Source organism: Oryzias latipes, chromosome 12 (genome assembly GCF_002234675.1).
Source record: "Oryzias latipes chromosome 12, ASM223467v1".
Taxonomy (NCBI): Eukaryota; Metazoa; Chordata; class Actinopteri; order Beloniformes; family Adrianichthyidae; genus Oryzias; species Oryzias latipes.
Genome location: NC_019870.2, coordinates 21865566 through 21877400, shown reverse-complemented (window position 1 = coordinate 21877400; position 11835 = coordinate 21865566). Strand labels below are relative to the sequence as shown.

At 48.2% G+C, this 11835-nt stretch overlaps 1 long non-coding RNA gene across 1 annotated transcript; it reads right to left on the bottom strand.

The window, feature by feature from the left end:
• Positions 1-200: 200 nt before the first annotated feature.
• LOC111948348 lies at positions 201-542 on the bottom strand. The gene is made up of 2 exons (XR_002874321.1): positions 436-542; positions 201-357 (listed from the first exon to the last, which is right to left on the bottom strand). It is a non-coding gene; the product is annotated as an uncharacterized LOC111948348 (long non-coding RNA).
• Positions 543-11835: the final 11293 nt, after the last annotated feature.

Genomic DNA, 11835 nt, shown 5'->3' with positions numbered 1-11835 from the left:
CCGGGTCATGAGTGACATTTCCTGTTTGGTCCATAATAGAGGTGATTGATGATTTTTCTCTATTAATTTTAAGCTGATTAGCCAGAAATTTGCCAGATTTATTAGAGTTTTCAAATCTTTCAAGTCGTAGCTGTCATGATGAGGCATGAAAACAGAGTGACCCAAACGCTGAAACCCGGAAGAAGACTCAGACTAAGAGGTAAGTTTAGGAGGTTTAATTTGGCAGAACGTGAGTGGTGGCGTTTTTCCCAGGGTGAGGAGCGACGGCTGGCTGGAGGAGTCTTGCAGAGCGGGTCCAGGAGCGAAGCACGAGAGACCAGAGGATCGCGACCAGGTGAGTTCCAGAGCAGGATTTTCCTGAGGCAGAGCGAGAGGAATAATTAGTGACATGGAGCATGACAACATACAGGAGCGTGACTTGGCCAGACTAAGCACCGTTGGAGGAACAACGATCTGGCGTCGGCTGAAGATCCATGAGCTCCTTAAGAAGGCAGCAGTAATGAAGAGGTAAGTGGAAACAGCTGGTCTTGATCCAAGGCAGAATCAGCGGGGGAGGGGGAGAGAGACTGTCAGGCCACCATGACAGTACCCCCCCCTCAACGACCGCCACCCGGCGGTCCAAGACGACGATCAGGGTTGTCACGGTAAAAGTCGTCGATCAGGGTATGGTCCAGAATCAGGGCACGGGAGATCCAAGAACGTTCCTCTGGACCATACCCCTCCCAATCCACTAGGAACTGCACACCACGACCACGGCGCCGGACATCCAGAATCTTGCTGACCGTAAAAGCGGGGGCGCCGTCGATGGTACGGGCGGGCGGCGGGGAAGTGGACGGCGGGCACAGCGAGCTCTCGGTAACTAGCTTGACCTGGGAGACGTGGAATGTAGGATGAATCTTGAGGGCGGCCGGGAGGCGGAGCCTGACACAAGTGGGATTGATGACCCGTTCTATGGTGTAGGGTCCGATGAACTTGGGGGCCAACTTGCGTGACGATGCCTGAATGGGGATATTATGGGCAGACAACCAAACCTTCTGGCCAGGCTGGTAATTGGGACTCGCCCCCCTGTGGCGGTTGGCTATCTGGCAGTTGCTCTCCTTAGTGCGAAGGAGAGCCGCCCTGGTCTGCAGCCAGATGTCACGACACCGTTGGAGGTGGAGCTGGACCGAGGGCACTGCCAGATCCAATTCCTGGGAAGGAAACAAAGGGGGTGAGTAACCCAAGGAGGCCTCAAAGGGAGATATGCCAGTAGCCGTGGAGGGATGGCTGTTGTGGGCATATTCCACCCACACCAGGAACTTAGACCAGTCCTCTTGATTCTGGGCCGCCAGACACCTGAGAGCCGCCTCCAGTTCTTGGTTCGCCCGTTCTGCCTGGCCGTTGGACTGGGGGTGGTAACCTGACGTAAGGCTGGCGGTGGCACCTAGGGCGGAACAGAAAGCCCTCCAAACCTGTGACGTGAATTGTGGACCCCTGTCCGACACAATGTCACAGGGGATTCCATGATGGCGGAAGACCTGATCGACGAGGACGTCAGCTGTTTCCGAGGCAGAAGGGAGCTGAGGCAAAGGAATAAACTGAGCAGATTTGGAAAAGCGATCTATAACTGTCAGGATAACTGTATGGCCTTGCGAAGGTGGGAGTCCGGTGACAAAGTCAACCGCAATGTGGGACCATGGACGGCTGGGCGTGGGTAGTGGCAATAGTTGTCCAGAGGGTGGCCTATTGGACGTTTTAGAGCGAGCACAAGTGGTACAGGCCGCAATATACTCCCTGACATCGCGCTCCATGGTGGGCCAAAAAAAACGTCGTTTGAGTAGTCTGGTGGTACGATAGACCCCTCCATGGCAGGCGATGCGGGAAGTGTGTCCCCACGTGAGCACTTCAGATCTTAATGAATCCGGGACAAACAGGGTGCCAGGGGGACATGTGACGCCTTCAGGAGTGTTGCTTTGGGCTTGCAGAACCTTGCTTTCGACTTCCCAGGTGAGGTTGCCGATAAAACATGAAGGGGGAAGGATTGGAGAGTCAGAGTTAGAGTCAGAGGTGTTGTATTTTCGAGACAGAGCATCCGGTTTGATGTTACGACTGCCGGGACGATAAGTGATGGTGAACTGGAAGCGATCGAAAAACAAACACCAGCGGGCCTGACGGGAATTGAGTCGTTTAGCGCTACGGAGATAGGCAAGGTTCTTATGGTCGGTTAATACGAGAAAAGGTTGTTCCGCTCCCTCCAGCCAGTGACGCCATTCTTCTAGAGCTAGCTTGATGGCCAAGAGCTCACGGTTCCCAACATCGTAGTTTCTTTCTGCTGGACTTAACTTCCGGGAAAAATAGGCGCATGGTTTGAGTTTTCCTGTTTTTTCTTCGCGCTGTGACAAAACGGCTCCCACACCGGAGTCAGAGGCGTCTACTTCCACTATAAACTGTTTAGTTATGTCAGGTTGAATGAGAATGGGAGCAGATACAAAGAGTGACTTGAGTTTTTTTAAATGCAGCATCAGCTTCCGGGTTCCAGGACTAGACTCTGTTAATGGAGGTGAGTTGGGTGAGTGGGGCAGCAATGCTGCTGTAATTTCGGATAAACCGGCGGTAGAAGTTGGCGAATCCTAGGAATTGCTGAAGCTTCTTCCGGGTAGGGGGAACTTCCCACTGGGTTACTGCCTCAATTTTAGCTGGATCAGGGCGGATATTGCCAGCCTCTATGATGTAGCCCAGAAATGGGATGGAGGTAACATGAAATTCACATTTCTCGGCTTTGACATAGAGCTGGTTTTCGAGGAGCCTCTCGAGGACAAGGCGGACATGATGCTCATGCTGTGGGGGATCAGTGGAGTAGACTAAAATGTCGTCTAAGTAAACAAAAACGAATCGATTGAGGAAATCTCTCAAGACGTCGTTTACTAAACGTTGAAATATAGCAGGGGCGTTGGTTAGACCAAACGGCATCACTAGGTATTCATAATGCCCTAGCGGGGTGTTAAACGCAGTTTTCCACTCGTCCCCGTCACGCATACGCACTAAGTGATAGGCGTTGCGCAGGTCGAGTTTTGAAAAGATTTTAGCCTGTTGAACCGAGTCAAAAACGGAATCGAGTAGTGGAAGAGAATATTTGTCTTTGACAGTAATATGGTTGAGCTCACGGAAATCAATGCATGGTCTAAGAGACTTATCCTTCTTCTCCACGAAGAAAAACCCGGCGCCTACTGGAGAAGACGAAGGACGGATATGACCCAAAGAGAGGGCTTCTTGTATGTAATTTTCCATGGCGCTCTTTTCGGGTCCAGAGAGATTATAGAGCTTCCCCTTGGGAAGTGGGGCTCCATTTAACAGTTCAATGGAGCAGTCGTATGGGCGATGAGGTGGCAGGGCACTAGCTTTAGATTTAGAAAAAACGGAGCGAAGATCATGGTAACAGGCAGGCACATTAGTGAGGTCAATATCTTTAACGAGAGCAGGATCAGGCAACTTGGTAGCAGGCATTGCGGAGTGTAAACAGTTAGCCATGCAATACGTGCTCCAGTTAACGACGCGAGGCGCGCTCCAGTCAATGAGAGGATTATGAGCTTGGAGCCAAGAAAAACCAAAGATGATAGGTGTTTGTGGACACTGGGTGACAAAAAACTGGTGGTATTCACGGTGATTACCGTAGGTCAAAAATAGAACAGGCTTGGTGCGCTTTGTTATGCGCGTGAGTTGTTTTCCTCCCAAACCAGCAGCATTAATAGGGGTGGAAAGAGAAACCAACGGCAGCGAGAGATCCTGAACGAGGCGTTGGTCGATTAAACTATGTTCAGCTCCGGAATCTACAAGGGCTTGGAGCTCAATAACTTTGTTTTGATTACTAATTTTGACCGGAACAAACAAAAACTTAGCACATGAGGTGAGTTCAGCATTTTCCTCCTGTGGCCTGACTTCTAACGGGGGTTTTCGAGAGTTAGAACGAGATTCGCATTTCGAGACTTGATGGCCCGGCTGGCCACAATAAAAGCATAAACCTTCCTCCCGTCGTCTCTGTCTTTCAACAGAAGGAAGCTTAGCATGACCGATTTGCATGGGTTTGTTATGTTGGTTGGGAGATGTTTCATGGTTGGGAAGTGGATCAGACATAACAGGGGTAACGAGATTAGCCGGGGGCGACAGAACCTTACGCCTTCGTTCGATGTGGCGTTCACGTAAACGGGCGTCGGACCTCAGGGCAGCAGTGACCAGGTCTTCAAAGGTGTCAGCTTCAGGCTGAGAACATAGGTGGTCTTTTATCCGATCATTCAATGACTGATAGAAAATGCCTTTTAGAGCGAGATCCGGCCAACCAGCTTCGACTGCTAAGATGCGGAAGTCGACTAGATGATCACTTACCGGGCGGTTACCTTGTTTGAGACTCAGTAACCGCCGGGTGGCTTCTTCATGCTTTCTGGGCTGGTCGAACACCAATCTGAATTCTCCAATGAAGCGATCGTATGGAAGCTGTGTGATAGGATGGGCGGCCAGAAACGCCTGAGCCCACTGGAGAGCCCTGCTGCGGAGAGAATTTACAATCAAAGATATGCGACTGTGATCGGCTTGATAATACCTGGGGGCCTGTTGGAAAATTAATTGGCATTGAAGCAGGAACCCTCCGCAGGTTTCAACGTCACCGAAAAAAGGTTCCGGCTGGAGACGGACATTTTCCGGGATCTCGGCGGAAGAGGAAGTGAGGTAGTTGCCGGAAACAGGAACATGAGCAGTGTTAGCGGGATTAGCATGTTGGCTGGGAGTAGCACTGAGTATTTGCGTGATGCTGTCGAGGCGACGGAAAAGATCCCACTGTGCCGAGGACATGAGAGTGATGGCCTCCGCTTGCTGTTTAAGTAGATCTCCTTGTAAGGACACGGCGTGGTGGAGCCCCTCCGGGTCAACTGGGTCAGGAGTCTGGCCAGATCGTTCTGTCATGATGAGGCATGAAAACAGAGTGACCCAAACGCTGAAACCCGGAAGAAGACTCAGACTAAGAGGTAAGTTTAGGAGGTTTAATTTGGCAGAACGTGAGTGGTGGCGTTTTTCCCAGGGTGAGGAGCGACGGCTGGCTGGAGGAGTCTTGCAGAGCGGGTCCAGGAGCGAAGCCAGACTAAGCACCGTTGGAGGAACAACGATCTGGCGTCGGCTGAAGATCCATGAGCTCCTTAAGAAGGCAGCAGTAATGAAGAGGTAAGTGGAAACAGCTGGTCTTGATCCAAGGCAGAATCAGCGGGGAGGGGGAGAGAGACTGTCAGGCCACCATGACAGTAGCCTTTGTATTTGAAATTGTGTTCGTTTATTAATGATGTCATTTAACTGCAGCTTTAAATTTTTCAGATCTCCCAGAATGCGCTCCTGTGCTGAAGCAGCATAAGCAGTCTCCAGGGTTTTGATTTTATTTTCTAATTCTAATAAATCTGCTTCCTCTTTGCGTTTTTTGTGCGTTGAATAAGAAATGATTTTCCCTCTCATGACTGCCTTTGCTGTTTCCCAAAGAACGCACGGTGGGATGTCTGGAGTATTGTTGAAGTCTAAGAAGGTTGCCCACTCTTTTTAAAGAATTCAAGAAATTCCTGGTCCTTTAACAGAGACGTATTAAACCTCCAAGTTGTACCAGAGGGTGTGGATTTTTCCCTAGAAATGTTTACAGAGACTGGTGCATGATCACTGATAATAATTGGATGGATATTGGAGCTTTGAATATTTTTTAAAAGAGAGTTACTGATTAATAAATAGTCCAAACGGGAGTGTGAATGGTGGACTGGAGAAAAAAAGGTGAACCCTTTAGTGCTTGGGTGACATGAGCGCCACGCGTCGCAGTGACCCAAATCATTCATGTACTGCTTTAGAATACTTGCAGACCGCCATGTACGCTGATTTGCTGCTGTGCTGAGTCTGTCAAGTTCAGGGTCCAAAACAAGGTTGAAGTCTCCTCCTATAATGATTGTGGAGTCAGAGTGAACTGAGAGTGAGGTGAAGAATCTGTGAAAGAATAAACACTCGCTATACAAAAGTCCTTATTCTGAATGGATATATTAATGATTACAAATCTGCCTTCTGGGTCAGTAACTGTATCCTTATGAGTAAAATTAAGATTTTTATTAATTAAAACAGCAACTCCTCGTTGTTTGGAGTTGTAACTGGCAGAGTATATAACTGGAAATTGTAAGCAGCACATAAGGTGATTCAAAGAATTCGATAAATGGGTCTCCTGCAGTAGAGCTATATCTGCTTTTAGACCATCCAGGTGCTTTAACACTTTCAATCTCTTTGGCTCAGAGCCAAGTCCACGCACATTCCAGCTAACGATGTTAAGACTGTTCATAACTGCTCTGACTGAAAAGGTGTAAAGCTAAGTAGTGCTTGTGTACCAGTCCGTGTGCGCGTGCCCGTTTTGAGAAGCGCTGTGCGCGTGAACGTTTTCTGGCTATGTGAGCTGCGTGTCGCATGCGTCCTATGAGAGCCTGTGTGAGGTGATTGCAGTATGTCGGCGTGTGTGTGCGGGATCGCATGTGCACGCCCCTGTGTGCGCTTGTGTGCGCGCGCCCGTTCCGTGCATAAATAAATATTTACCGAGGATGAGTTGCTTCCAGGTGATTTACATATGATGAGGGGGGAGAGGGGGGGAGGAGAGTAAAGGAAAAAAAAAAAAAATTGAAGGGAAAACGAAAACAACAACAAAACAACAATAGAAACATCAGTGGGACTGAGGTGACGAAGAAAAAAAAAGACTGTTTTCCTGAGATCGAGGTGTGGATTATTGATGATCCGGTTTTCCATTCATTGAAGTAAGTTTAGCGGGTTTCTTCTGGGCAGCGCAGATGTTCTCAGCGCGGATCTGAAAGCCTTCAGCACAGCCAGGGGGTGATCTCCGGGTCCCGGAACAGCCGGCCATCCACGTAAAGTTTGTCAACGGCCACAATCGCTCTCGAACCAGCAGCAAGATGCTTCCTCCTCAGCGGGAACAGGATCTTTCTTCTACGGAGGATTTCTGCCGGGAACTGGTCATTAACGCTGTAATGCGTGCCTTTGAGTTCCCGTCCGCGGACCTTCACCAACTCCTTCTGTTTGAAATGTTCGAATTTAGCCACAATAGGACGCGGGCGCTGGTGGTCGGACCTTCTTCCTCCGAGGCGGTGAACCCTGTGGAAAGAGATCTTCTGCACCTCCTCCTTGGGGAGCTTCAGGTGGACCTCTAAAAAGGATCTCACGGTGGCCTCGGGGTCTTCTCCTGCCTCCTCTGGAACCCCCGCGACCACTAGATTGTCCCTCATGCTCCTCGACTGAAGATCCAGGAGGGTTTCCTTGATGGATCGGTTCTCCTCGGAGAGACGAGTGGTGTCACTGTTCACGATCTTGACAGTCTCTCTGAGTGCCTCGGGCCTCATTTATAAAACTTTGCGTAGGATTTGCGTCAGAAGTGGCGTACTGATGAAACATAGGATGTGCGTACGCACAGAAATATTCGGAGTTATAAAACCGTGCGCACGCACATCCTACTCATCTTTCTCTTAATAAATCACAACCAATTCTAAATGCAGCGCAGCTTTTGCGGCCTCATGACACGCCTATAGTTGCCCATAAATAGTCCGTGAAACGCCCACAAATGAATATTCATTGATTGCGAAACCATGCCAAACACGGAGAGAAAATCAAAAAAACGTAACTTCACTCAATGTGAAGTAGAAGTTATCGTTGGCGAGGTGGAAAAGAGGAGAATAATGTTGTTTGGAGGGCACAGTGTGGCCTTACTAATGCCAAAAAGGCACGTGAGTGGCAGACGGCGGCAGACGCTGTAAATGCTGCAGCCTCACAAGTCAAGGCAAAAAAACGTCTAGCGCTGAGCCCCCCCCCCCCCCCCCCCACACACACACACACACCCGTGTCTGCCACGGGTGTGTGTGTGTGTGGGGGGGGGGGGGGGACACCGGAGCTGACCCCTCCTGATGAGAGACTGGCGGCAATAATTGGGGAATCCCTTTTAAGTGGAGTGGTGACTGAGGCGCAGGGGGACACCGACGCGCCAGATGCACCGGGTGACACACCCCCAAAAGCCCGCAGAGGAAGTCGGAACCGGCTCATAAGCCACTCGTCCTCGTTTGCCAACAAGTTTCCTTGCTGTCTAAAGATGCGTTCACTCCGAATTCTTCCATTTGCCACATCTTCTAAGAGCGCAAGATCAGCCATTGTGCGTCATTACGCATTGTGATGGGGCATTTTATTTCCCTCCATTTAATTACATCTGACAAGCTGCAGATGTCGGTAATAATCGATGTGGAAATGGGAAATTGTTCAGCGCAAATGTAATTTCTTGTTGCTTTCTGAATGGTCGAGACATACGCCATACATTGTTTCATCAAAAATAAAACAAACTAAAGGCATATGCATGAATACCATAATTCTGTAGCTTATGAAGAAATGTTTTACTATGAAAACAACTTTCCCTAGTGGACAATTAATGCATCTCTCTCTATCTATCCATCTGTCTGTCTAATTGCACCTATATCTGCTCCGCCAGACGGACACATTGACGGGAATGTCAGTTTTGTACATTATTTCGTTCTGTTAAATATATTATTTATGAGGATGAATTGCACAACGCCAATGCCAATATTGCAGAAAATATTTCACTTTTCTTTTTGCAAATATGTGTTCATTTGAATTTCTTTTGTAATTTTCGTTTGATTTTTTTGTTTGTTTGTTTCACTGCTGATCGATCAAACGGGTGTTGGTGTAGGCTGTTAATTGTAAGACTTGCTTTGTGAAGTCTTCATGTTATTTCTGAGAGGCAGTATTGTCATTTTCACTTTCACGTGTTTCTTCCATCTGCCGACGGCGTCGCCGTTTCTCATTTCACCCGTTTTTGTGCTTACGCCTGGGTCAGAGCTTGCGTGAAGGACCGCACATTTTCCCGTCAAGTTTGCTTCTTATAAATCTCAACTATTGCGTAGAGAGTGGCGTACGCCTTTTTTTGTGCGTACGCAACCTTTATAAATGAGGCCCCTGGTTCTCCGCTGCGAGCTCCCGCACCTGCTGCTGGCTGAATTCCAGAGACTCCCGAAGACCTTGAAATTCTCTATGGAGGATCTCCAGCAAATTGAGGCGGCAGTCAAAGCTGGAGAGCTTTTTATCAATCGAATCCAGGATATCGCTCATTCCGCTGCCTGGAGAGGACACAGCCCCGGGAGAGTACTCAGGCTGTTCACGCTTGGCGGAGGGGGTGGTGGTGGCGGTTCTGGGCTTCACCATGTTGCAGGTATTAAAACACTCGTCAATGAAATTCTCCAGGTCCTCCAGGCTGACAGAAGCTTAATACTCTTAACAGGTTATGTTAGTTTAGCAGGAAATATTTTAATATGGCGGAAAAATGAAACAAGATCGAAAATGTTTGTTCAAATGCTTACGCGCCGCCAAGTCTACTCACCACACTCGTCTCGCTGGGTCTCGCGATACTACAGCATCACCGCCTTTGTCGGTGCATCAACCTTTGTCGTTTTTAAAGGCATAAGTTCTCTAGAGCAGCAATAGTTTACAGCCCCTTACAACCCCAAGTGTAACAAAATAGGCGATCAATATCTGAGCTATCCAGCTGTTCAGTTTTGAGCCACATGCCAGCTTAGACCATTGACAGTAAATGAGAGCTGGACTGAGCAACCTCTCCCCCTTTGCATTTCAAATAAGAAGTACCCGCTGGCCCTAAAAAGTTTAAATATGTTAGTTTGAGTGGAAGGATCCCAAAGCAGAGACTGAAGCCGAGCACAGGTTGACAATTTATTCCTCAGAAACAAAAATTAAATCACAGTATGCTGAATTCACAGAGCTAGACCGAGAAACAGGACAAGTGCCACTGAATAGTAATAATTCGGCAGGGAGCAGTGACAGGCTCAGGCTTTTAAAGACAGTGACGGCATCAGGGAAAAGGTCAGCCACGCCCCCCTGCTCACACTGATCATAACAGTGCCCCCCACCCCCTCAAGGGACGCCCCCCGGCGGCCGATCAGGCCTGTTCAGGATGACGGGCATAAAAGTCATCAAAGAGAGCAGGGGACAGGATAAAGGAGAGGGGGAACCCAGGAACGCTCCTCCGGGCCATAACCCTCACAGTCAACGAGACACTACAGGCCGCGACCCTGTTGCCGGACATCCAGAAGGCGAAGATGAGTTGACATCCAGGGAAGATGAGTTGGCCATGATGCAGGATGACTAGCAGCAACACAGCACAAAGCCGCCTCCAGGTCATGGTTAGCCTGCACCGTCTGGCCATTGGTTTGAGGGTGGTTTCCAGAGGACAGGCTAGCGGTGGCCCCAATGGCCTGGCAGAAGGCGTACCACACCTTGAAGGTGAACTGGGGGCCACGGTCTGACACAATGTCCTGGGGCAGACCATGTAACCAGAACACATGCTGGACCAGGAGGTTGGCTGTCTCTAAGGCAGATGGGAGCTTGGAAAATGGCACAAAAATGGACGGACTTTATGGTCTTCCCAGGTGAAGAGCACAACCTGTTTTTCATCATACCTTCTTCTCCCCTTCTTCCCCCCTAAGAGAATACTTACACATCCTAAAGGTTCAGAGAACAAAAAAACTTCCAGATTTGTGAATAAAAGGAATTTAGCAGTTACAGTTTACCACTGAAAATAGAGCTTTGGAAAGCAAATAGTGAAGACTGTGGTAGATTTGAACTTTGACAAAGTTGTTTTGTCCAAACCTAACTAATAGCCAGGGTTCCTGATTTTAACAAGTTCAACCACAGACAGTTCTATGTTTTAAGTTAAAGCCCTCCCTTTAGAAGAACATTGATTTTGATGTATTTAACCCTTGTGCTATCTTAGATGACCCCCCCCCCCTTACATTGACGTGTTCTCCCTACCATGACAAAGGTGGATAAAGGTGGAAAGATTTCATGTAATCCATGGACACCAGTGAAGATCACAAATGATTGAAGAAAAAAGGTTCAGAACACTGTCTAGTGGGTCTAGATCAGTGTTTTTCAACTAGTGTGCCTTGGGAGATGGTCAAGTGTGCCGTGGAAAATTGCCCTCATTAACTGATCTAAAAACATTAACCATCTCCAGGAAATCAGCTCTTTGTTCATCCAAACAGGTCCTGATAAAACACTGAGTAGTTAGGAATATGAAAGATCATAAAATACTTTTTTCTTTGTGTTTAATTGATTCTATTAAAGACATTTTGATAAGAATGACGGCACCGCGATTTACCTGCAGCTATAACTGTTTTCTGAAAAGTCCCGCAGCTTTTACTGTCTCCACGACTCCACCAATCATTCTTGAAGGCTTAATCACATGTCATCAGTCTGACCAATCAGAAGTGTTAAAAGTCTTCACTTCCTTGTTCCAATTTAGCTCATAACTCACTCATTTCCAACAAAAACACCAGCTAAAGCTCGTCTTTAGCGGTGTAGCTTTCCACAGAATCCGGTATCAGACCGTGGAACAAGTGAACAAAACCATGAAGCTCAGAGACGCTGGTCTTTCTGCCGTTTTTCGCAGTATTCACACTACATCTCCCATGATGCATTGGCTTAAAGGGACAGCGCCTCAGCGTACAATGAGTCGTCCTTGTTACACGGATTGAAAACACAACGAACATACAGTTTGTATGTAACTTAACTTTTATTGCATCTTTCAGAAAAAACATCTGCAACCTCCTGCTTTTTCTGCCACAATTATCACAAAAATGCACGTCAGATTGCCGGGGGGGCGGGGGGGGGGACGTAGATCAAAACAGACTATGAGTTTCTGCTTTTTTTTTTTTTGGGATGCTGGTGTGCCGCGGGATTTTTGTCAAGGTTAAAGTGTGCCGTGGCTCAAAGAAGGTT